The sequence below is a fragment of the Eschrichtius robustus genome, chromosome 1 (genome assembly GCF_028021215.1).
Source record: "Eschrichtius robustus isolate mEscRob2 chromosome 1, mEscRob2.pri, whole genome shotgun sequence".
NCBI classification, from domain to species: Eukaryota; Metazoa; Chordata; class Mammalia; order Artiodactyla; family Eschrichtiidae; genus Eschrichtius; species Eschrichtius robustus.
Genome location: NC_090824.1, coordinates 69,596,322 through 69,623,027, shown reverse-complemented (window position 1 = coordinate 69,623,027; position 26,706 = coordinate 69,596,322). Strand labels below are relative to the sequence as shown.

Genomic DNA, 26,706 nt, shown 5'->3' with positions numbered 1-26,706 from the left:
GCTATATAATAAAAACTCTTGAATCTTTAATCATTAAGATTTCAGGATGTTCTGTAAAGCTTATTGTGTTATATTTTGATACATATAAATGCATGAAAATAAGTACTAGGTAACTTATACTGTACACAGATGTATAGATGACATTGAGGAACAAATTAAGTGGAAATCAACAGACATATTAAATTTTATTCTCTAATGGTCTGATACCTCTGAATAATGGAAATCACACCAATTAAATTAAAAATATAAAAGATTTTAAAAATCTTCAAAAAACCATAAAATATTATGTAAATCTATATGTAAATAGAGATATATATTATAAGCAAACCAGTTCTAGGGAGGCTAGAACAAGACAAAAAGGTGACATTTTTCTATTCTGGGGTAAGGAATACTTTCAAAAAGAGGCAAGTTTTCAAAAAACTTGTAAGCAAGAGATGAAATGGCAAAGAGGCAGTAGAAATGCATGGAATACTAAAAATTATACGTGTGAAGATGGTAATGAGAATAAATGAGCTGCATGCTGGTAACAATACTAAAACTTACCTTAATTGAGTTGTGAATAAAATGCTTGGAAAAACAGTTAGGGGGAAGAAAGGATTAAAGGCCTTGATTTTAGAGATAGTAAGGGTTGAATCAAGGCAGTGATACAATTATAGTAGTTCTTAATATTTTACTTCTAAGTAATAATGTTTTCTTAGAATATTTTGAATGTATTTTGAAGTCTAGAAGCCAGGTAGTTGCTATAATAACCACCTAATAATCAAAGCTTAATTAAAAGCAATTTCTATGAAAGGGACAAAGGAGAGAAGGAGGTTAATCTGTTTAACATTAAACACAAAAAACAAAGAATTTGCTTCATGGTAAGGATTAGAGATACATCCTCAGAAAATGAAGGAGAAAAATAAATAATGCTGCCAATGTTTTCACTATTGGAAACTGTAAGGGTGTTGGTACAAATGATAATGAAGGGGAGAATTCTGGTTGGAGAAGCGATGTTAAATCTGTATTTGCAATCTCCTATTAGCTCATTATCTATTGCAGCAATGTTCAGGAAACACAAACGGGTTTAATTTTTCAAGCAGGGGAAAGGATAGCAATTTAAAAAACTAAACAAATGAATTTGCTGCCATCTTGTGGCAAACTTGGAAAATACAGTATGTTTTAGTATTTTTAAGAGTCTCCAAAAGATTTTTAAACATATTCCGCTAAACTGTTTATTTAAAGGATTCTCACAAAGCCATCCTACTTGGTTCACAAGTAAATTACATGTTTTCTATATCTATTAAATTTAAATTTCAACTTCATTAGTAGTGAAGTAGAGAAAATATTTACGGAACACATATTCCAGTGTATTAATTTTTTTAATGTTTACACAAAAATTCATAAACAAAGTAAAAATGCATTTCGATGACACACTTCTTTGTAATCACCTTCATGATCTGGGGTAGAAAAAAATAACAGGAACAGGAACCTTTGTGGGTATAAGATAATGAGACATGCTTTGTAAAGTAACATAATGGTACTGAAAACACTGATCTCTAGCTTTTCCTTTATATTCAATATCTCTATGACTTAATGAAAATTACTTAGTGGTTGATACCTTTCCTTCTGAGTGAATCTGTCTCACTGACGTGAGGGTCACATGAGATGACATATATGAAATTTTGAAAACTGGAAAGCTCTACTTAAAAATTAAAAGATAATTAAACTAAACATAGATAAGGCAGAAGATAGTGTTGGATGTGTGCCTAAGTTGAGAAGGGAAAGTGAATAGAAGCAAGATATTTTTCTCCATGTGGAGCTGAATTAGAGCAGCTCAGGATATAGAGTATTTATTTCTAATAAATATCAAACACCTGTTATGTGAGAAAGCTATTAAGAAAAGTTAAATGCACCCCCAAACACCTTACAGTCTAATGGGAGATACAGCCAATTTTTTAAAAAATTGTAACAAAAAGATGTGAAAAAAAATGCTAATGTAAAATGTTTGCAAAGTTCAGTGAGAGGTTCGTACATAAGTATGGATCCATTATTATCTTTATTTAAAATTATCATAATAACTTTAGATTGTGGAATAAGGCATAGAAATTAATTTCATGAAATAAACAGTGGCTGTGGCTACGTGATGCTAATGGGGAAAAGCTTAAGTTATGCAAAAATTCCAAAACATCTATGTATTTCATACAATCGGTGTCGATTTTTTCTTCAGGGAAAATCATGAATTTCAGTATTTAATACAGAGTAAAAGAAAGCATCCACTAGATTAGGTGCATTCAAGAACCCTGAGACTCACAGATACTGCCTCAACCTTACCAAAGGCCCCTGGAGCAGGTCCACTGAGCAGTATGAACCCACTGACTCACTCCCAGCATGAATTAGGAGGACTAACCCTAATCTGATTGACAATTTTTATTTAACATCTTGGGGGGGGGGGCGAATAGGCTAAGAGGTAAAAGAGATACAAAGAAGTATATTGATCCCTTAAGAAGATAATTTCTTTGAGAAAATAAATCATGCCTATACCATGTCTAATAAAACTGGTCTTTTTGTATCCTGCCACATACATGGTAACTCTTCTAAAAGAAATATAAATCCAATGCTAGTAACTTGAAGAAAAATGTTAATCTATATGTAACAAACTGTTAAAATGGGCATTTTGACCAGCAAGATAAGACAATAGATATCAGACACCAAAATGAGGTGTTCAATCAGGATGCAAAGATTCATAGAAAGGAAGTTGCTTCTGTAGAGCTGCAGAGCCTCTTTTCTGAAATATTTCAGGAAGGATGTTGTATTAGTCAGGGTTCTCCAGAGGAAACAGAACCAACAGGACAGGATAGACTATATATGTGTGTATATATATATCATATATATATAGATAGATAGATAGATGTAGATATATATGATAGATAGATAGATAGATAGATAGATAGATAGATAGATAGATATGAGAGAGAGAGAGAGAAGAAGGAAGGGAAGGATGGAGAAAAGAACTTATTATACAGAATAGGCTCATGTGACTATGGGGGCTGAGAAATCCCGTCATCTGCCGTCTGCAAGCTGGAGGCCCAGGGAAGCCAGTGGTAGTTTCAGTTCAAGCCTGAAGGCCTGAAAACCCGGGTAGCCACAGTACAAATCCTGGTCCAAGTGCAGGAGAATACTGATGTTCAGCTCAAGTAGTCAGGCAAAGTGAACAAATTCTCTCTTCCTCCACATTTTTTTTCTATTCAAGCCCTCAAAGGATTGGATGATGCCCACCCAAATCCGGGAGGGCAATCTGCTTTACTCAGTCTACCAATTCAAATGCTAATTTCACCCAGAAACTCCCTCACAGACACACCCAGAAATAATGTTTAGCCAAATATGTGGACACCCCATGATCCAGTCAAGTTGACGCATAAAATTAACTATTACAAATATATATTTCGTAATTTAATTTTTTAGTTTTAGAGAGATAGTACACTGTATATTATATAATACCCTCAGTGGATACTATATATCAATATTTCTGCAGCAAAATGTATGCATATTCCCACCAAGTGGGATAAGATTATAAATAGCGTCATGTTAGTTTAAGAGAGGTATTACTTTCAAATAAATATACAAGATAGAAGACATCTATATCTATATATATTTATATATACAGATATATAAAGAGAGATATATATAGTAGATACATATAGAGAGAGAGAGATGTTTGTTCCTTATTTTTTTTACAACTTCTTAGATTTCAGAATTATAGATAAGGATTATAAACCAGTAGTCAAAAGCCACATATACAATACTATATCTTTTATCTCCATGGGGAAAAAAAACAATTTGAAAGTGATTTCTTTGGAGAAATGGGAGAAATAGGATAATATGTCCTAAACCAAAGTCTAATGAGAGAAGTTTCCACAACAACTCTGAGGAGACAGATATGCCCCTTTCCTTAGGAGGATATGATAGACTGGCACCCAGCTCTTGTCTGGAAAATCTAGAAGGGAAGAGACAGATCATCTGGAAGAAGAGGTAGTTGCATGGAATTCAGCCTGCATTCCCAAAATTTGTCAGGACAAAGTATGCACATGGACATGTGATTCTTCTAGGTCCTAAACAGCAAAATCACCTAGATGTGTGTATCAGTTATCTACTGTTGTGTAACCACACCAAACTGTTGATTAAAATAATAAAGTCTTATTTCCTCCCTGCTTCCCTTTCCCACCCTTTCTTCCCCTGCCTCATCAGGGTTGGGAAAGTCAGTAAAATAGGAAAGGAAGGGTGAAAACAAAGGCTTAGAAAGAGAGAAAAAGGAGCAAGCCCCCTTCTTAAACTTTGTATCTGCAAAAGACCCCAACTGGGGAGAAATTTAACTTTAAATCAGATTCGAAGTTTGATTATAACATGGTACTAGGTACTTTTAATTACAGGATAATAGCTATATTTGAAATTTAAAATGATCATAATTTTTTCCAAAAAGAGATCTGAAAATCATGGACCTGCCTGAACTTCCATTCATGCGAGGGAATAACTGCCTCTACTGAATATTCAAGAGAAGATGAATGACAAAAATAAAGATACTTTCTGGGTGGCTGCTTTTGTTACTGATCTTGAGACTGGAGCTTCAACATGTATTTTTGGTAGTGAGAGGTGTAATCCATATCCCGTGAAATGTTGGTTCAACACATTAATTTTTCTTAAAGAAATAGTGAAGAATGAGAGTTCTACATTGCATAATACCACAAAATATCTTGAAAATTAGCTTTATCCTTGTCCTTCCCCAGAGTTTCATATCTCATGATTCTTGCTCAAATCTCCCCTGCCTTAACTCTATAAACACTGTGGCTCATTTGTCTCTCTTCCTGACTCTCCTGTTCCTAAAACTAGTATCTCCTTTTTCGTCCAGGGATGGCTACTTGCCAAGCACCCATCCACATCCACACACATCTGATTTATAAAATGATTCTACAAGTGTTTATTTGGAAGGAAAATTTATTCTGCATTAAATTTTGAAACCAAGCTCTGTAGGTACTGAAAGAAATTCACTGAATATATTAAGAAGATTATTCTGATGGCCATGTTCAGGATGGCTTCAATAAGAAGGTTTTAAAAGGTAACAGCACAATTCAAAGTGACCTAGAGAGAATAGGGATGATATTCAGTTATACAGAAATTATAGAAAATGATAATTAACAGCATGGAGAACCATGCTCTGCAGATGAAAAATGATAAATGACTAGTCACAGCTAAGGAGAAAACAGTCTACTTTTAGAACATTATAATACTCATAAGTAAATATAATTTGAAGGAGATGTATTTGTATTAATCTAAGTTTCAGAAATTCAGGCTTTCTCAGATCTCAATATATTGTTACACGTTCAGAAAAGATGGTAAGACTGCAATTTGAAGATGTTATCTTCATTAACACATTATTTTAAATAATTGTCAAAATACTCTAGATGGGCAAAAGCAAGATCCCAATGGGTCAAATTATCGAGATTAGCCATTTACATTGATAAAACTGTCAAGCTCTTCATTTAACTTAAATTATTTATAGTACACATTCAGAATTGTTTATGTTTATAGAATAACACCGTACAAATCGTTCAACATTCAATCCCATTAGAAAGTATTAACAGAGCATCTACTATATAATCGGATCTCTATCGGGCACTAAGAGATATTGGTTACAAAACAGAAATGGAGCATGACTTGACATATTGTAGTCTGGGATTATGACAAATAGAAAATTATGAAGCTCCAGTACATGTACCATAATAGGGGAAGTATGAGATGAACTGGGGGCACATAGGAGGGAATCTAATCCATATTTGAGAGAAGAGTGGGAGTCAGGGAAACTTCCAGCAGCAAGTTACATTTAAATAAAAACTATAAGACTCAACATTTAAAAATAATAATGATATAAATGAAAAGCAAATAATAATTCACATCAGATGGGATGCATATGCAAATATCTAAAGACTAAGAAATGTGATGCATCTTAAGAATTGAATCAGTGTGAAGAGAACAGGGAAACGTGACAAGAGGCAATGCTAGAGAAGACACAGCTGCATCATGAAGTCGGGCTAATCAGTCACTGGGGGTGTTAAGCAGAGGCTGACGTCATTTGATGGGCAGTTTTGAAAGATCACTCTGGTTTCAATGTTGAGGATAGAATGCAGAGAGCCAAGAGAGGAAACAGAGGTCACGGGAGGAGGTTGTTAGAAAAATCAAGGTAGGAGGCAATAACAACATGGAGTAGGCTGGTGATGGTGGGAAAGAGAGAGAAATGGAGGGACTCAAAGATAGTCTAGAAGCAAACAGATGGGGAAATAACTGGAAGTGGGGATGAGAGAAACGGTAGAGAGGGTGGAGGGCTCTTGGCCTGATTGCTCTGTTTTCTCTGAGACGTGGAGACAGCACTCTGTCTCTGGGATGATTCTGAGGGTGGAAGGAGCAGGAGCAGGCAGTGTTCAGGCATGGGTTTGAGGAGAGCAGTGAATGGTGTGTGGTATCACCATGGAGAATGTGGTCTAGGCCTCAGCAAGAAAACACACAAAGTTTACCAGTGAACACTGATTGCCTGATCATGTGTTGAGACCTGAATTTAGTGTGGAATCATAAAGTGACTAATTCTTACCTTATATTCATCTTTTTTACCCTACAAATGTGTCCCTCTTTTTCAGCGACCCCTCTCTTAATAGCATCACCAAGTCTGCAACTATCTAAGCCAGAAACGTGAGATTATCTACGACTCAAATCTTTACTTTCTATCTCCTTCATTTCTCAAATACGTCCATGGTCTCTACTTTGTTTGAGGTCACCTTTAGCCCAGCCTGGATTCCTGTGACAGCTTCCTGGCTGGCACTGCCTTTGGCCTTGCTCTCCACTGCCACGTCATAAGGTGACCCTACGCTGCCGGCACGCAAGGCTGCCAAAGACTACCACTGCCATTCCACACGTGATCGTTGTTATTAAAGGGGGTAATGAGGGCTGCGTCAGAGAGACTCTGAGTCCACTTTCTCCCTTTAACCCTTCCAACCCTCACCACCTCTCTTACCCATCAGCTATCCATTTTGTGGTCTGCCTAAAAACAGGACGGACTGAAGTAGACAGGGCAAGGAACGCTGGACCTAGACCCCTTACTGAGTGCGAGAGAAGGAAATTCTTGCTCATTCTTGCTGTCTTACTGGGGCTTTGGACAGAGGTGACTGGAGGAAGTGTTCACTATGCTGAAGAGTGAGTCCACTGAGAAGCCAGGACAGCACTCAGAGCAGAGGAGAGCACCAGCCTTAGCTTTTGAAGGATGATGTGAAGGTGCAGAGTGATGCCTGTTTACTGGAACCCAGTTCCATCACAGCTCAGTCTCTGGTGACGCATGGTGAATATGTATTAATTTATTGTCTCAGATGCTTTCTATGTGTCAACTTACTTTGCTCATACTCACAACAGGTGACATGGCAGCTTTGTTCTTTTCCTGTCATTTGCTTGTGCTTGGAATAATAGTTTTGTCTTCAGTCTTGGGGGTTTTTTTTTCAGGAAAATTCTTATTACCTTTGCCCATTTTGTGAGGATTGGTTTATTTAGAATGAGAGAGTACAGCCATAAATCCACTTAACTGGGCATGGATAAACTGTAAAACATTTTGTACCACACACTGTATGAACAAGAGTGAGGGCTTTGCCATGCTCTCCCCCCACTGTGGAACGTCCTCTCCTTCTAAAAATCCTCAAGGGCACCGAGAACACCAGTGTTGAGTCAGAATACACATTTTAAAAGTTTTACTTATTTCTACTTTGTAGACAGAAATACAAAAATTGAAGTGGTAATATTTTCTTCCCACATTTCAATGAATCGTTCCATTCAAACCCTGGGATACACAACATGTCAGACCGTTTGGAGACCACTATAGTAGGGGTTAGCCAGGCTGTGGGAAAAGAAAGCAGTATGTGCAAAGGTTCTGAGGCAAGGGAGAGCATTTTAGTGCTTCTTCTTTGGAGAAACACTCTGTTATGTACTCTGAAGCCAGAGTTCCTGGGCTTAGTTCTGGCTGTGACCGTGAGCAAGAAACTTGCATTGTCAGTGTATTAGGGTTTGTTTGTTTGTTTACAAACTAGGAGTAACTGTGTTTAATTGATAGTGTTATTTTGAAAAAAAAATAATGTCTTGGAATATCATTTCATGTTAATTTCTTTTTCCCACTTCCATAAGGGGAAGTGATGACTTTTCCCCAGTAGGAAAAAGGCTTCAACATTGCTTTAGGGAGAAGTATGACTTCTAAAGTAAAAGGAAGAAAAAGATCAAGATATAATCAATGCTTGTTTTTGTTTTTATTTTAACTTCCAGAACAGGCTTTTTAGAATAAAGAAGGAAGAGGAGAAGGAGGAAATGGAGGAGGAAAAAGAGCTTTTTACAGCCAAAGGTAATAAATCTGGAGAGACTAGACGAAGACCTAGATCATTCTTACCCATACCTCCTTGGAGAATAGACGAGTCACCTGAGCTTACGAGGGGGGATAGAGGAAGCTGGCAGACAGGGTGAGACTTTAGTGGAAGTCAAAAGTGGAAGTGGAGGGAATGAATGCGAGAGGCATGGGTGGAGAGGAATGGGGTCAGCATACAGAGACTCAGAAACACTTTCAAGGGCCTAATCTTTGAAGCCAGCACCAGGGAGCACTAATGTTTGCCCAGACAGAGAAGTCATGCCAGCTGTTCATCTCCTCACTGAACAGTGTGGGCCTCTGGTCAAGAGGTGCCTACCTGAGTCTTTGCTGAGCTCCATGCAGACTGCCACTGTCTTCATGTGTACTCTCTTTTGAAAGTCCAGAATATTCCAAGATTCCCAAAAGGTAAAGAAGAGGTTCTTAACACCCAGAACAGTGGGACTGTTATAGAAGAGAACACGCCAGCACTGAGCCATAATTGAGTAAACTGAACAATGGGAAATTCCATTTGGTATAGCGATCGTCATCATCATCATCGTCATCATGGTGACTAACATTTTACAGAGGACTATATTATCAGGTGCTGTACTACTAAATACGTTCTATACAGTGCATCATTTAACCAGGGTCTTAATCTCTATGCTACACTGCTCTTAACATCTACACTCTACTCCCTCCCAGATAAAATAAGATTGTAGATGTAAAGTATTAACACTGTTCCTGGTGTATATATTGCTTGCTGATAATTATGACTTCAATGTCATGGGAGGGGATGGCAGAAAATAGGGAACAGGTTGTTATCTGCTGTTAATACTGAAAAAGTTAAGACTGAATCTGAAACTTTTAAGGTTCAAATATCAAAGTTCAGAGAAGTTTATTTCATTCTTCTAGTTGATGTATGTTATTTTATAATTCACAGATAGTTCAGTCTTCTAACTTAAAGCCTGAACATAAGAAGATGGAGCGAGAATGTAGTTTCTCTTCTTGCTCAGTGGTTCTTGTTTTTTTAATCTGTAGGTGAAAAGAGTAAATGACTACTGAGGGTTAATGTTCTCACCCCCATTTACTTCCTCCACCTTCAAGATCTCTTGAATCATCTCTAAACCCTTTCCCAACATTTTCCCCTTTGAGGTGCTTCCCATTCCTTAGTTATCCATTGATCAAAGATAATTTTTCTTCCACTTTGTTCCCAAGTAGGAACCTGACTGTGACTGGTGAGGTTGAAATGAGCAAAGATGAGGAATTAGTAACACAATCATGCCTCACGTTTAAGCGATGTCCTCCAATCCATGTCTGAATTTTGGATGCATCTCTCAAATGATTCCCCAGTAGGGAGGGAAAGAGGCTGTTATTTACTGGTCTGCCAAAACCTTACAATATACACCACCAAAATGCTGGCAGAGTAGTGTATGCTTTAAGAATATTTCAAAATTATAATTAAACATTTTAAAATTATATAAATAATATCAAGTAGGTGCTTTATAAAATGCATTTGTTCGACAATCATTTACTGAGTCCCCATCACATGCAAAGCACCAAGGATAAAAGGATGAGAAAAACAGACACAATCCCTATCACTATGGAGCTTGGAGTTTAGTGGGAGAGACAGATATTAATCAAATAAGCAAAAAATAAATGTGAAACTGCAATGGTGACACTCATGAAAAAGGAGTGTTACATGGTATTTTGAAAGCACATAAGAGGGGGACTTGAGCTAGTCAGAAAGGTCAGGTCAAGCTTCCCTAAGGAAATGGAAATTTAGTTCAAATCTGAAGGAAAATCTTTCCACTTGAGGGGACTAGCATATAGTCAGTGCTCACAGTGTAGGTCTCAATTGTATTATTTCAAAGCTCTGCTCTCTCCCCTTCTGAGTGAATTTATTTAAAATGAAAACAAAAGCACAGATATACATATCTAAGATACACATATCCAGTCTAAGACCATTAGATTACAATGGTCTTAAGAAGCTCCTTTCCAAAGTAGCTAGCAGGGCAGAACATCTAATCCTGAAGCTAGCCAAGAAAAATCTTGCTCAAAATATCACCATCAATGGACCAAAAATCAAATGTCAGTATGGGTCATCACCCTGGATATATAGGGGTTAGAGTACGAGTATTAGGAAAATACAGTAAACTGTAGCTAGCAACAGGAATAAATAAAACATTGGAAAGATAAATTGACTAATTTCGATGTTTCTGAGATATATGTGTTTTTTGGAATTCCAACTATTCCTCGTGTTTGGGCATAGCCTTAGAGAATGTGTTCATTAACTTCTACAGACTTATCTTGACACATAAATACTAAACTCTGCTTATTTCCTAGGATGAAACAGTGTCTGCATCTGCACATGCAGCTGTATCCAGCAAATCATTGAACCCTAAAGCAAACAAAAAAAAGCCATGACCTCTGCAGAACAGAACCAGAATCTTTTCCCAACAAACTCATGCTTACAAAAACAACTTCTAAAATAAGTGTTATATATGCCAGGGAAGCACCATGGTTCAATTATGGTATTTATCTGTTCCTTTAAGATGGTGTTAATTTCCCTATTTTTGAAGTCCCTATGTAGTTGTAGACTGCAAGGTTATTTTGATTATGTAATAATTTGTAAATGCAATAAAATGCTATTTTGAAAGTATTGTGCCCCCTGCCTGTTACTGCTCCCCAAAGCACCTAAATAAACTTTATCAGTGAGCATTTCTTCCAATTGCTATTTACCAAATGAGATACTTGAGCTAAAAAAGAAACTTTAATAAAGCCAAATTTAAAATTGCCATGCTTCATTCTGTGCAAGCATGACATTTAAATTAATAGCATCCATCTCCATCCCTTAGGACATATAATTTTTTAAACTACAGATGGTGTATATTTATTTTTGCCTTTCTTTTTCTAATACAGACACATTGTTATAGGGAATTGTGAAAAAGTGTCCTTGTAGTTGTTCTACTTCATCACCGCCATGTTGATTGAAGTGAAAAATTAACATGGATTTAGGAAAGCCCATTATATCATTAAGGAACTATCAAGAAAATAAATAGGTGATATATTATCTTTAATCCATGAGCAAATAATGTCCTTGACACTTTTCTAAACCAGTTCTGATCATGAAAAGGGAAACATATAAAATGTGTTTCACCTGTATCAAAAAGTATCTCAGCTTCTAGGACACTTGGTAAGCTTTATAGTGAGAGAAATATTGCATAAAAATGATATCACACCCTATGTTTTAGCTAGTTATACCTAAATCCTTTGTTGATTATAGGCCATATAACTTCAGGCAGACAAAAGAAAAATAATCCCTATCATGTTGAATGCCAGTCTGTGGTGTTTATGAGTACCTCCTGCTGTTTTAAATGACTCAAACATCTGTCAGGTGTGCTACATTATAGCCACAGGAAAATCTCAGTACAGGTTGTGTGCCAGGCAAAATGCTTTGTCTAAGACCTTGTCAATCAGACTGACGGATGAGTTCAGTATTCTAATGAGTAAGATTCTAAATATGTTTCTCCTTTGCCAAATCTCCGGATCACATCAGGAGGCACAAAGCTCAGGCAATTGGAAGGAATAAGATCATTTTTAAAGGACCGTATTTCTCCTGACTCATACAAATGTGTGGGTTTTAAGCTATCCTGGTGAGATAGTCTCCTACCCCTTTGTAATCCTTTTTTATATGCTTCATTTAACAGACTAATTTCCGTTTACTCAAAACAAATTAATTCCAAACAATTTGCAAAGGCTACCATACTTCTGAAGAGCATTAGTTACTTTTAGCTTTACATTTTGCATAGTACAATGTCTACAATCAGTGGGTTTGTAGACATATCATTTAGTGAATTATATTTTAAGCTATTCTAACAGTAACTAAGTCAGATGAAATTGTTTTGGTGGAATGGTATGTATGTGTTCCATTTAGATAATTCATAAGTAACGAATCCAACCACTTTTCTCATGGCCTTTCATATTCTAATATAAAAACTGAGTATTTTTTTAAACTGACTTTGGGGAGAACATTACAGTAAACATCCCCTATGATATATCAACATGTTGCTTAAAAATTGCATAATATTTGTATTAGACTTATAAAGGTACGTCCTATCCTTAATAGCAATGTTGTAAAGGAGTTTCATATTTTGTAAAATTGACATTCAAAGTTTACTACTTTTAAACTTTACATAATATTTAACATGAATCCTAGTAAATTCTATTCCAAACAAGGCAAAAACATATCTTTAATAGGAACATAGTGAGGTGAACAAAGATAATAAAAACAATCAGCCATCGGAAATTAAAAATCAATCTCTTCTCTATTCAAAATGTTACACTATTTAATATAACATTTGGAAAGACTGAGAATATAATTTCTTTCCAAGAAGACAAGTAACATTTCGGTTAATGCCCTCAAAAATTACATAACCCATATATTTAGCCTTTACAATTAAGCTAACATAGTTCTGAAGCCAATGATTTAGCAATACATTAAAAATAAAAATTGTAATAGTACTTATGAGTAGTAAATATCGAGATTATTAATCACAAAAGGGGATTTCTTGGATCCGGGCTGCTCGGCCGCAGGCCGCCTCCAGCGCCGTGGGATGTAGCGCGGGGTCCGCAGTCCCCAGCAGAGCTTGTCCCCCGCCTGTCTTTCATCACAGGGAACTCGCTGCCTCCTGGGGCTGAGAGACCCCACCCTTTCCCCAAGCTGAAGCCACAGGGCATTGAGGTAGATGTCTTCTCACAAAGGACCTGTGGTGGCCCAGGGCAATGGGGCTCCTGCCAGGAACAGGGAGGCTGACACAGTGGAGCTGGCTGAGCTGGGACCCCCGCTAGAGGAGCAAGGCCAGCGGGGCGTCACCAGCCCAAGCAAAGCTGAAGAAGAGCAGGCATGCCCAGGGCCTCAAGAAGACGAGGAGGAGGAGGGACGGGGGCTGACACTTCCCCTATAAGCCCACCATGGCATGGAGAAGACGGAGGAGGTTGTGTGTAAGGTCTGGGAGGGGCGCTGGAGGGTCATCCCGCACGACGTGCTCCCCGACTGGCTGAAGGACAAAGACTACCTGCTGCACGGCCGCAGGCCGCCCATGCCCTCCTTCCGGGCCTGCTTCAAGAGCATCTTCCGCATGCACACGGAGACGGGCAACTTCTGGACCCACCTGCTTGCTTTTGTGCCGTTTCACTTGCTGGGAATCCTGACCATGCTCAGACCAAACATGTACTTCATGGCCCGCCTTCAGGAGAAGGTGGTGTTCGCGATGTTCTTCCTGGGTGCGGTGCTCTGCCTCAGCTTCTCCTGGCTCTTTCACACCGTCTATTGTCACTCAGAGCAGTGAACAAACTGGATTATTTTCCAGCCCTTTTCCAAACTGGATTATTCAGGGATTGCCCTGCTGATTATGGGGAGCTCTGTCCTCTGGCTCTATTACTCCTTCTACTGCTCCCTATAGCCACGGCTCATCTACCTCCCCATCGTCTGTGTCCTGGGCATCTCTGCCATCATTGTGGCCCAGTGGGACCAGTTTGCCTGTCCTAAGCACCGGCAGACAAGAGCAGGGGTGTTCCTGGGGCTTGGCTTGAGTGGTGCCGTGCCCACCACGCACTTTACAATCGCGGAGGGCTTTGTCAAGGCCACCACGGCGGACCGGATGGGCTGGTTCTTCCTCATGGCTGTGACATACATCACCGGAGCTGGCCTTTATGCCACGTGGGTTCCTGAGCGCTTCTTCCCTGGAAAATTCGACATACGGTTCCAGCCTCATCAGATCTTCCATGTCCTGGGGGTGGCAGCTGCCTTCATCCATTTCTACGGGGTCTCCAACCTTCAGGAGTTCCAATATTGCCTGGAAAGGGGCTGGACTGACTCCCCCCTCCTCTGAGCCGCCCTGCAAGGGCGCAGGAGGAGCTTGCCAAGTGGTTTTAAAAGACCTTCTTTGCTGAAGTGAGAGGAAGAGTCTAAGTTGTCTGTTTCTAGAAGAAACCTCTTAGAGAATTCAGTACCAACCGAGCTTCAGCCCACTTCACACTCACTGGGCAATAAACTCTCCATTCCCTCGCTGAGAACAGTGGGGATGGGCAGCCGTGCCCCCCTCATTAAGGCAACTACTGTCCCCTCACAGAGACATAGCTTTGAAGCTCATGTTGACATTTTACCCCTCCTCCAACCATTCTGGGGAAAATGATGGACTGGGACTCCTCAGAAATTCTGTTTCTGGAAGAAACTGTCCCTCCCTCACCCTGGTCTTGACTTTGTAACCTGGCTTATAACAGGCCATCTGCTTTTGTAGCACACTTTTGCAAAACACTTATAACCTCGTCCCATCTTTCTAGGGCCTGGACCTGCTCACAAAGCAGGAAGAACAAAGCCACCAACTTTTACACAGCCCGGCTAATCATGGAAGTATGTCCAGGCTTCAAATAACTTGAGTTTTAATTTTTTTCTTGGCAGAGTAATGTAAAATTAAAGTGGGGAAAGATATTTAATACTAAGCTTTAAAAAGAAACCTGCTATCATTGCTATGTATCTTGATGCAAAGACTATGATGATAATAAAAGAGTACAGAAGACACTTGGCATTCAAAGAAAAAAAAACACAAAAGGGATTCCTCTAGGTCATTATTTACCCATTCATTCATGTATTCATGTTATCACAAACACTGTAGAAAGAATACTGAATAAAAGATACATAATTCCTCCTCTTGTCATTTTAAAACTTCTAAGCCTCTAGCCAGATTTTAACATGTTGCTGACTGAGTCAATTCATGGATCAAAATTAGAGTGTCCATATCAATATATATCAACAAAAAATATTTACATCATGACAAGACTTAATTTTTAGTTTTCAAACCTTTTGCTGATTAAAGTTATATATGTTCATTGTAGAACATTTAGAAACAAATATAAAGATAAAAGAATTAAAATAAAGTCATCCCTAATCCTACCACTCACATTTATTGAAAAGACACCCCATCTACTACACTGTAGAATCCTAAGTCAGCTGACATACATATATAGTCCACATCTGATCTTTGTATTCTGCACCAGTCATAGAAATACGAACAAAATACCAGTTGTGGAAATATGCATAAAACAATTGATTAGGCAATTCAGAAAAGAGGCTAACCAAATAGCCAACACATGAAAAGTTGGCCAATTTCATGAGTTATGAGGAAAGTTAAAACAATTTAATATTCTCCAGAATGGCTAAATGAAAAGGAGAGAAAATTCCAAGTGCTGGAAAAGATTTGGAGAAACTGAACCTTGCTTACATTGCAAGTAGGAGTGTATATCAGTATAAGGACTCTGAAAATTGTTAGGCAGGGCCACGTAAAGCCCCCAATTATATGCACAGCATTTGATTCAGCAATGTACCTCATAGATATAAATATACTCAACAGAAATATGATATATATGTTCACCAAAACTCATGTACAAGAATATATATAGTAGCTCTATTCATAATAGACCCAAACTGGAAACATCCCAAATATCTAACAAAATCTATCCAATAGAATCGATAAATAAATAGCAGTATAATGATCACTGATAAATTGTATTCTCTTCAGCAATAATAATGAACAAACTATACCCAAAACAACGTGAAAGTATTTCAAACATACTGCTGAGTCAGAGAACAGATACAAAAATTTAAAACATGCCAAAGTACTGCACCAAAGGCATGATGCTCTGCCTAGATTCTTCTCCCTTATCTTCCTTATGGAACAAAAGTCTTAAACTGCTGGGTAAAGGGCAGCAAATCCTGTTGTCCTATAGGGTTAGTGGAGATGTTCTCTTTATAGTACTGGTGTATCTGAAGGAAGAAAAAGGGACAATCCCTCTACCCCTGAGTGTGAATAAAAATAAATTCTGGGCTGGAAACTACAACTGGGGGAAAGAGGGGAGGATCATTGAGAAAGCCCTCCTGCCCCCCAACCAGAATTCAGGGACACATTGCCTAAGATTGATGCTGAACCAGAACAATGAAGAATGTCTTTCTCTTCCTGCCTCCACCACCAGACTAGCAAGCATTGAGGAACAGCAGTCTTCTGCCTGGAAAGGGGCAAAAGGGTAAAGAAAGTCTCTATCTGATGTACAAGTTCAAAGGGAAGACCTAAAGTTGAGAAAAAAGCAAATATTGAAAAAAATCTTGTGGCAAACCAGCCCCCATCTTAAACACAAGGAACTGAGGGAGGAATTTGAAGTCTGTGTTGTACAGAGGCTAATAATAGCAACAAAATAAACCAAACACACTACAATTCCTGACTGACTCCACCCTTTGCACCAGAGGCCTAGCCAAAAAAAAAAAAAGTGTACTCATTTTTAGGCATAAAAATCTATTCCCCTCCATCTCTGTTTTCCTATACAAGATGTCAGCTTTCAACAAAAAATTAAATGCATAAGAGGAAGCAAAAAAATCACTTTCAAGAGACAAAACAATCAACAAAACAAGACTTCCTAAATATGAGAACTATAACACAGAAAAATTTAAATAACTATGATAAGTATGTAAAAGGCTTCAGTGCAAAAGGCAGAGAACATTCATGATCTGGTAAGAAATTTCAGCAGAAAAAGGAAACTAAAAGGAAGATTTAAATGTACATGCTTGAAATGAAAAACATGGAAACAGATGAAGAATGCCTTTGACAAATTCATCAGTAGACTTGATACAGCAAAGAAAACAATCAGTGAACTTGAAAACAGATCAAGAGAAATAACAAAGACTGAGCCACAAACAGGAAAGACCAGGAAAGGAAAAAAACAAAACAAACAACAAAAACAGAGGAGTACATACAGAGCTATGAGACAAGATCAATAGCCTAGCATCTATGTCATTAAAATCTTAAAAGCAGATGGAAAGGAAACTAGGAAAAGTAAATATTCGAAGAGATAATGGCTGGCGATTTTCCAAAACACAGATGCAAGAGTCTCAGTGAACATTAGGCAGGACAAATATAAAACACATGCACACTTAGACTTTTCATATTCAAACTACTCAAAAGGGAAGAAAAAGAAAATACCTTGAAAAAAGCCAAAGACTAAAGGCACATACACAGACAAATATCATATGATATTGCTTATATGCAGAATCTACAAAAAATGATACAAATGAACTTATTTACAAAACAGAAACAGACTCACAGATTTAGAGAACCAACTTGTGGTTACCAGGGGAAAGAGTGGGAGGGAGGGATAGATTGTGAGTTTGGGATTGATATGTACACACTGCTATATTTAAAATAGATGATGAACAAGGACCTACCGCATAGCACAGGGAACTCTTGCTCAATACTCTGTAATAACCTAAATGGGAAAAGAATTTGAAAAAGAATAGATACATGTATATGTATAACGGAATCAGTCTGATGTACACCTGAAACACACATTGTTAATCAACTATACTCCAATATAAAATAAAAAATGTTTTTAAAATAATAAATAAAGGCACATAACTTATAGAGGAACAAGGATAAAAATTACAGTAAACTTCTCATCATAAACAATGCAAGCCAGAAAACAGTATAGTGATATCTTTAATGTAATGAAAGAAAAAAACTGTTAACTAAGAATTCTATACTCTGAAAATATTTTTCAAAAATAAAAGGGAAATAAAGATGTTATCAGGGAAAGAAAGATTTAGAGAATTCATTGGCAGCTGATTTGTATAGTAACAAAAGTTAAAGGAAATATTCCAGCCAGAAGAAATATGATACCAGCGAGAAAACTGTATCTACATTCAAGAAATAAAGAACACAAATAAAGAAATGCCATAAATGAAGATAAATATAAAATTCATTTTTTCTTATTTTCAATTGTTCTAAAAGATAAATTACTAACCACCCCCCCAAAAAATAGGGGCTTTGTATTGTACATCTGTAGCATATGTACAAGCATAAGTTTCTGCAATAATAGCATTGCGGAGGAAAGGAAGAAATTTAGAGTATCCCCTTTTGTGATCCGTATACTACATATGAAGTGGTTTAATATTACTTGAAGATAGATTCAGATAAATTAAAGATAGATATTGTAAATTCAAAAGCAACCTCTGGAAAAAATGTAAAAGACATATGAATAACAAGCAAATAACAGAGTAAAAATGGAATCATAAAAAATACTTAATCCAAAAGAAGTCAGAAAAAAAGAGGGAAAAAGAATCAAATATCCAATGAAACCAATAGAAAATGTTAAAAGGATGATGGATTTTAATCCAACCACATCAAAGTACATTAAAGTAAAAGTATGGATAAAGATATATCATGCAAACACTAATCAAAATAAAAGAGTGGTCATATTTCTATATCATAAAGTTAAATATCCAAAATGAAGAAATAATCCGAAATATTTATGGACCTAAACACAGAGCTTCACAATATGAGGCACAACTGATAAAACTGAAAGGAGAAATAGAAAAATCCAAAGTTACAGTTGGAGGAGACTTCAATACTCTTCTCTCAGTAATTAATAGAACAAGTAGACAGAAATTCAGTAACTACATAGAAGATATGAATAATGTTTTTAATCAACATAACTTATTTGCCATTTATAAAACACTCCACTAAATATCAGCACAATATAAACTCTTTTCAAACACATAAGAAATACTTTCAGAGACAGACCATATTCTAGGTCAGAAATCAAACCTTAACAAAATTTAACAATTGATTTATATAAAGTGTGATCTCTAATAATGATGGATTAAAATTAGAAATCAATAATACGTTATCTGGAAAATCCCCCAAATATTTGGAAATTAATATATTTCTAATGGGTCATGAGAACCAAAGGGGATATAACAGGGAAGTTAAAAATATTTTTAACTGAATGAAAATGAAAGCATAACATTAAACTTTGGGAGATTCAGGAAGCTAAAGCAGTGCTTGGAATGAAATTTATACATTAAATGCCTGTATTATATGAGAGAAAATATCTTAAGTTAATATTCTAAAATTTCTACTTTAAGAAACCCAAGAATAAAAGAAAACTAAATCCCAAGCAAGTAGAAGGAAGAAAATAAAAATAACAGCAGAAATCAATGAAATTGAGAACAATAAACAAAAGAGAGAAAATAAATAAAACCAAATGTGTGTTCCTTGGGAAAAAAGTCAATAAAATTGATAAGCTTCTCATCAGACAAACCAAGAAAAGGGAGAAAATAAGCAAATTACAAATGTCAGAAAGCAAAGAGACAACATCATGACAGGTTAATAAGAAAGCAGTATAAACAACTCTACACCCATAAATTCAACTACTTAGATGAAATAGTAAAATTCTTTGAAAGACTCAAACTCCCAGTGCTCACTGAAGAAGAAATAGATAAACTGTTTCTACATTTACTAAAGAAATTGAATTTATACCTGAAAACTCTCCAGTAAAGCAAACTGCAGGCCCAAATGGTTTCATTGGTGAATTTTCATCAATAGATCAATATATAACCTTGTTTTATGTGCATTTCTGTTTCAAGACACCTTATTTAGTATATTGTTGATCCATTAACACCAACTTCACAGCCAACAGCACTGTAACTCATGCCTGAACAAAGCTTATCTCACACATGTATTTTTTTTTCTGTACGTCATAACACTTAGGAACACTGGATAGCACTTCAGCAGTATGCTTGGGGGCCATTTTAAACAGTAAACTTATCAATAAAGAGCACAAAAAAGTGAAGAAAGTGGCGATAAATAGACCATGAAAATGATGCTTGTTTACAGTATGAGAGCTGAAACAAGAAGGTAAAGCATCACCTTGTTTGACCTTGGCTGGGACCATGCACACTAGGTTGCTCAAATTTTTTGCTGCTCTGTGCATGTCTGCAAATGCTGCAAAAGCACCACAAATGTTGATTTGGGGGTTAGAGATAAATTTTAACAAGCAGGCAAATTCACAAATACAGAATCTACAAATAATGAGGATTGACTGTAATTCACTATATCAACAGAAAGAAGAAAAACCCTATAATTATCTCAATAGACACAGACAAGGCCTTTGAAAAATTCAACACCCCTTCATGATAAAACTCTCAGCAGACTAGTAATAGAAGGGAACATCATCAAGTTGATAAAGGGCACCCAGAAAAAAAACTACAGCTAAAATTATACTTAATGGTAAAAGACTGAATGCTTCTTTTCTTTATGATTGGGAACAAGGCAGGGATTTCTGCTCTCACCACTCCTAGCCAACATCTCATTGGTTGTCCTACTCAGCACAATAAAGTAAGACAAAAAGAAAAAAACACAGATTAGAAAGAAAGAAAGAAAACTGTCCATATTCTCAGAACACAAGACCATCTACCTGGGAAATTCCAAAAGAATCTTAAAAGCAACTAGCACTAGAAAGCAAGTTTATCAAGATTGCAAAACACAAGGACAATCTGAAAATAAGAATATTCTTCTATATAGCAGCAATGAACAATTGGAAATTGAAATAAAAATTATAATTTATGAAGCTCCAGTGCTGGACACCTCAAGCCAAACAACTAGTAAGACAGGAACACAACCCTACCCATTAGCACACTGCCTAAAGTCATACTAAGCTCACAGACACTCCAAAACACACCACTGGACATGGCCCTGCCCATCAGAAGGACAAGATCCAGCCCCATCCACCAGAAAACAGACACCAGTACCCCCTACCAGGAAGCATACACAAGCCACTGGACCAACCTCACCCACTGGGGGCAGACACCAGAATTAAGAGGAACTATGACCCTGCAGCCTGAGGAAAGGAGTTCACAAACACAGTAAGTTCAACAAAATGAGAAGACAGAGAAATATGCTGCAGATGAAGGAGCAAGGTAAAAACCCACAAGACCAAACAAATGAAGAGGAAATAGGCAGTCTACCTGAAAAAGAATTCAGAGTAAAGACAGTAAAGATGATCCAAAATCTTGGAAATAGAATGGAGAAAATACAAAAAAACGTTTAACAAGGACCTAGAAGAACTATAGAACAAACAAAAAATGGTAAACAACACAATAAATGAAATTAAAAATTCTCTAGAAGGAATCAATAGCAGAATAACTGAGGCAGAAGAATGGATAAGTGACCTGTAAGATAAAATAGTGGAAATAACTGCCACAGAGCAGGATAAACAAAAAAAATGAAAAGAATTGAGGACAGTCTCAGAGACCTCTGGGACAACATTAAATGCACCAACATTCGAATTATAGGGGTCCAAGAAGAAGAAGAGAAAAAGAAAGGGACTGAGAAAATATTTGAAGAGATTATAGTTGAAAAATTCCCTAATATGGTAAAGGAAAGTCAATCAAGTCTAGGAAGCACAGAGAGTCCCATATAGGATAAATCCAAGGAGAAACACACCAAGACACATATTAATCAAACTATCAAAAATTAAATACATAGAAAAAATATTAAAAGCAGCAAGGGAAAAACAACAAATAAAATACAAGGGAATCCCCATAAGGTTAACAGCTGACCTTTCAGCAGAAACTCTGCAAGCCAGAAGGGAGTGGCAGGATATATTTAAAGTGATGAAAGGGAAAAACTTAACAACCAAGATTACCCAGCAAGGATCTCATTCAGATTCAACGGAGAAATTAAAACCTTTACAGACAAGCAAAAGCTAAGAGAATTCAGTACCACCAAACCAGCTTTACAAGAAACGCTAAAGGAACTTCTCTAGGCAGGAAACACAAGAGAAGGAAAAGACCAACAATAACAAACCGTGGAAATACAAAGGATCATAAAAGACTACTACAAGCAACTATATACCAATAAAATGGACAACATGGAAGAAATGGACAAATTCTTAGAAAGGTATAACCTTCCAAGACTGAACCAGGAAGAAATAGAAAATATGAACAGACCAATCACAAGTAATGAAATTGAAACTGTGATTAAAAATTTTCCAACAAACAAATGTCCAGGACCAGAGGGCTTCACAGGCAAATTCTATCAAACATTTAGAGAAGAGTTAACATCGATCCTTCTCAAACTCTTCCAAAAAATTGCAGAGCGAGAAACACTCCCAAATTCAGTCTACAAAGCCAGCATCACCCTGATAACAAAAGCAGAAAAAGCTATCACAAAGAAAGAAAATTATAGACCAATATCACTGATGAATATAGGTGTAAAAATCCTGAAAAAAATACTAGCAAACAGAATCCAACAACACATTAAAAGGATCATACACCTTGATCAAGTGGGATTTATCCCAGGGATGCAAGGATTCTTCAATATATGCAAATCAATCAATGTGATAAACCATATTAACAAATTGAAGAATAAAACCATATGATCATCTCAATAGATGCAGAAAAAGCTTTTGACAAAATTCAACACCCACTTACGATTAAAAACTCTCTAGAAAGTAGGCATAGAGGGAACCTACCCCAACATAATAAAGGCCATATACAACAAACCTACAGCAAACATCATTCTCAATGGTGAAAAACTGAAAGCATTTCCTCTAAGATCAGGAACAAGACAAGGATGTCCACTCTTGGCACTATTATTTAACATAGTTTTGGAAGTCCTAGCCATGGCAATCAAAGAAGAAAAAGAAATAACAGGAATCCAAATTGGAAAAGAAGAAGTAAAACCATCACTGTTTGCAGGTGACATGATTCTATACAGAGAAAATCCTAAAGATGCCACCAGAAAACAACTAGAGCTAATCAATGAATTTGGTAAATTTTCAGGATACAAAATTAATGCACAGAAATCTCTTGCATTTCTATACACTAACAATGAAAGATCAGAAAGAGAAATTAAGGAAACAATCCCATTTACCATAGCAACAAAAAGAATAAAATACCTAGGAATAAACCTACCTAAGGAGGCAAAAGACCTGTACTCAGAAAATCATAAAACACTGATGAAAGAAATCAAAGATGACACAAACAGATGAAGAGATATACCATGTTCTTGGATTGGAAGAATCAAAATTGTGAAAATGACTATACTACCCAATGCAATCTACAGATTCAATGCAATTCCTATCAAATTACCAATGGCATTTTTCACAGAACTAAAACAAAAAAATCTTAAAATTTGTATGGAGACACAAAAGACCCCGAATAGCCAAAGCAATCTTGAGAAAGAAAAACAGAGCTGGAGGAATCAGGCTCCCTGACTTCAGACTATACTACAAAGCTACAGTAATCAAGACAGTTTGGGACTGGCACAAAAACAGAAATATAGATCAATGGAACAGGATAGAAAGCCCAGAGATAAACCCACGCACCTATGGTCAACTAATCTATGACAAAGGAGGCAAGAATATACAATAGAGAAAAGACAGTCTCTTCAATAAATGGTGCTGGAAAAACTGGACAGCTACATGTAAAAGAATGAAATTTGAACACTCCCTAACACCATACACAAAAATAAACTCAAAATGGATTACAGAGCTAAATGTAAGCCCGGACACTGTAAAACCCTTAGAGGAAAACATAGGAAGAACACTCTTTGACATAAATCACAGCAAGATCTTTTTTGATCCACCTCCTAGAGTAATGAAAACAAACAAAAAAAATAAACAAATGGGACATAATGAATCTTAAAAGCTTTTGTACAGCAAAGAAAACCTTAAACAAAACGGAAAGACAAGCCTCAGAATGGGAGAAAATATTTGCAAACGAATCAACAAAGGATTGATCTCCAAAATATACAATCAGCTCAATATCAAAAAATCAAACAACCCAATTAAAAAAGGGTGGAATACCTAAATAGACATTTCTCCAAAGAAGACATACAGATGGCCAAGAGGCACATGAAAAGATGCTGAACATCACTAATTATTAGAGAAATGAAAATCAAAACCACAATGAGGTATAACCTCACACCAGTCAGAATGGCCATCATCAAAAAATCCACAAACAATAAATGCTGGAGAGGGTGTGGAGAAAAGGAAACCCTCTTGCACTGTTGGTGGGAATGTAAATTGACACAGCCACTATGGAGAACAGTATGGAAGTTCCTTAAAAAACTAAAAATAGAATTACCATATGACCCAGCAATCCCACTACTGGGCATATACCCTGAGAAAACCGTAATTCAAACAGAGTCATGTACCACAATGTTCACTGCAGCACTATTTACAATTGCCAGGACATGGAAGCAACCTAAATGCCCATCGACAGACGAATGGATAAAGAATATGTGGTACATATATTAGCCATAAAAAAGAAAGAAACTGGGTCATTTGTAGAGATGTGGATGGACCTAGAGACTGTCATACAAAGTGAAGTAAGTCAAAAGAGAAAAACAAATATCGTATATTAACGCATATATGTAGAATCTAGAAAAAAGGTACAGATGAACCTGTTTGCAAGGCAGAAATAGAGACACAGTCATAGAGGACAAATATATGGACACCAATGGGGGATGGAGGGATGGGATGAATTGGGAGATTGGGATTGACATATATACACTAGTATGTATAAAATAGATAACTAATGAGAACCTGCTGTATAGCACAGGGAACTCCACTTTGCTGTACAGTAGAAACTAACACAACATTGTAAAACAACTATACCCCAATAAAATAAAATAAAATAAAATAAATTATAATTTACAATGGCACCAAATACCTTATACCACAGGTATAAATTTTACAAAATATATGCAAGATCTTTATGTATAAAATTCTAATTAAAAAAATTAAATAAGACCTAAATTAACAGAGCAATACATATCATACTCCTGGATTGAAAAACTCAATATTGTTAAGATGTCCTTTCTTCCCAAACTCATGTACAATGTAATTCCAATCAAAACTTCAACAGTTTTTATGTATTGATTTTTGTTAGAACTTGACAATTTTTTTCTAAAATCTGTATGTCCAGGCAAAGGAACTAGAATAGCCAAAACAATTCTGAAAAAGAAAAATTTGTATGACTTACACAACCAGATTTCCATACTTACCATGTAGTAGACATGTGGTATGTGGTTTTCAAAAAAAAAGACTATATGACTATACATCAAGGAAGTGCAATAAAAAGTCCAGTAATAGATCCACACATATATAGTTAATTTACATAAAGATACAAAGGCAATTTAATGTAGAAATGGTTTTCTTTTCAATGTATTGCCAGCATATGGAGAAGATTGAATTTCTCTTCATATCTCACATTCAGTACCAAAATAAAGTTACCCAAACTGGGTCACAGACCAAATTAAAAACCTAAAATTATATAACATTATGGTGCTTCACAGAATCAGTCAAATAATTTATAACCTTACTAATTCTTTGCTGTGAAATTGTTCTTTTGATACCTGAGAGAGATATGTTAAAATCATCAGTAATGTCTATTTTTCTATTTGTCCATTAAGACTGTCAGTTTTTGCTTCATGTGTTTTAAAGCTCTGTTATTAGGTACATTTACATTTATAAACTATTATAATTCCTTAATATATTAACCCAATTATCATTAGGAAATGTCCCTGTTTGTCTCTTGTAATCCTTCTTGTCATGAAGTATTTTTCTTACATCAACATAGCCACTCCAGCTTTCCTAGTCTTACTGTTTGCATAGTATATATTTTTCCTACCTCTTATATTCACCCTGTTTATGTCTTTGTGTCTAATTGTATCTCTTGTAGACAGCATGAAGCTGCTTCTAGTTCTTGAATTTTACTGCCTCTTTAAAACTGTTGATTGGAGTGTTTTGCCCATTTTACCTGAAGCTATTATTGATATGATTGTATTTAGTTCTGCCACTTTGCCATATATTTTCTATTCGTCATCTATTTTTTCATCTTTTTTCCTCCTTTCCTGCTTTGTTTTTTGTTACTCGAACTTATTTTTAGTATTCCATTTTAATTCCTCTTTTGGCTTCTTAGCTCTATCTCTTTATTTCATTTTAGTCTTTGCCAAAAATTACAATATCCATCTTTAATGTATCACAATCTTCTTAGAGTTTATGTTCAATTATTTAAGATAAAATACTAGAAACTTGCAACCGTATAGCTATAGATAGCTCCATCCCCTGTGTTACTGTTAACACATATCACACCTATGTATATTATAAACCCAATAGTTCAGTGTCTTAACTTTTGCTCTGAGCCACCACATGTGTTTTAAAGAATTTAAGATAGAAAAAGAAAAACGTTACTGTTTTATATTTATCAACGTATGTATCATTTCCTGTGTACTTTATTTCTTCTTGTAGATCTAAGTTACCATCTGTGTCCTTTCCCTTCAGCCTAAAGAACTTCCTTTGGAAATTTCAGAGCAGGTATGCTAGGTTCACTGGATATATAATTCTTGGCAGACAATTTCAATAATTTGAACATGTCATTCCAATGTTTTCTAGACTCTTGTTTCTGATGAGAG

The 26,706-nt window shown here is 36.4% G+C and overlaps 1 pseudogene; it reads left to right on the top strand.

Moving 5' to 3' along the window:
* Nucleotides 1-13,146: 13,146 nt before the first annotated feature.
* LOC137758592 (adiponectin receptor protein 1 pseudogene) lies at nt 13,147-14,292 on the top strand (annotated as a pseudogene).
* Nucleotides 14,293-26,706: the final 12,414 nt, after the last annotated feature.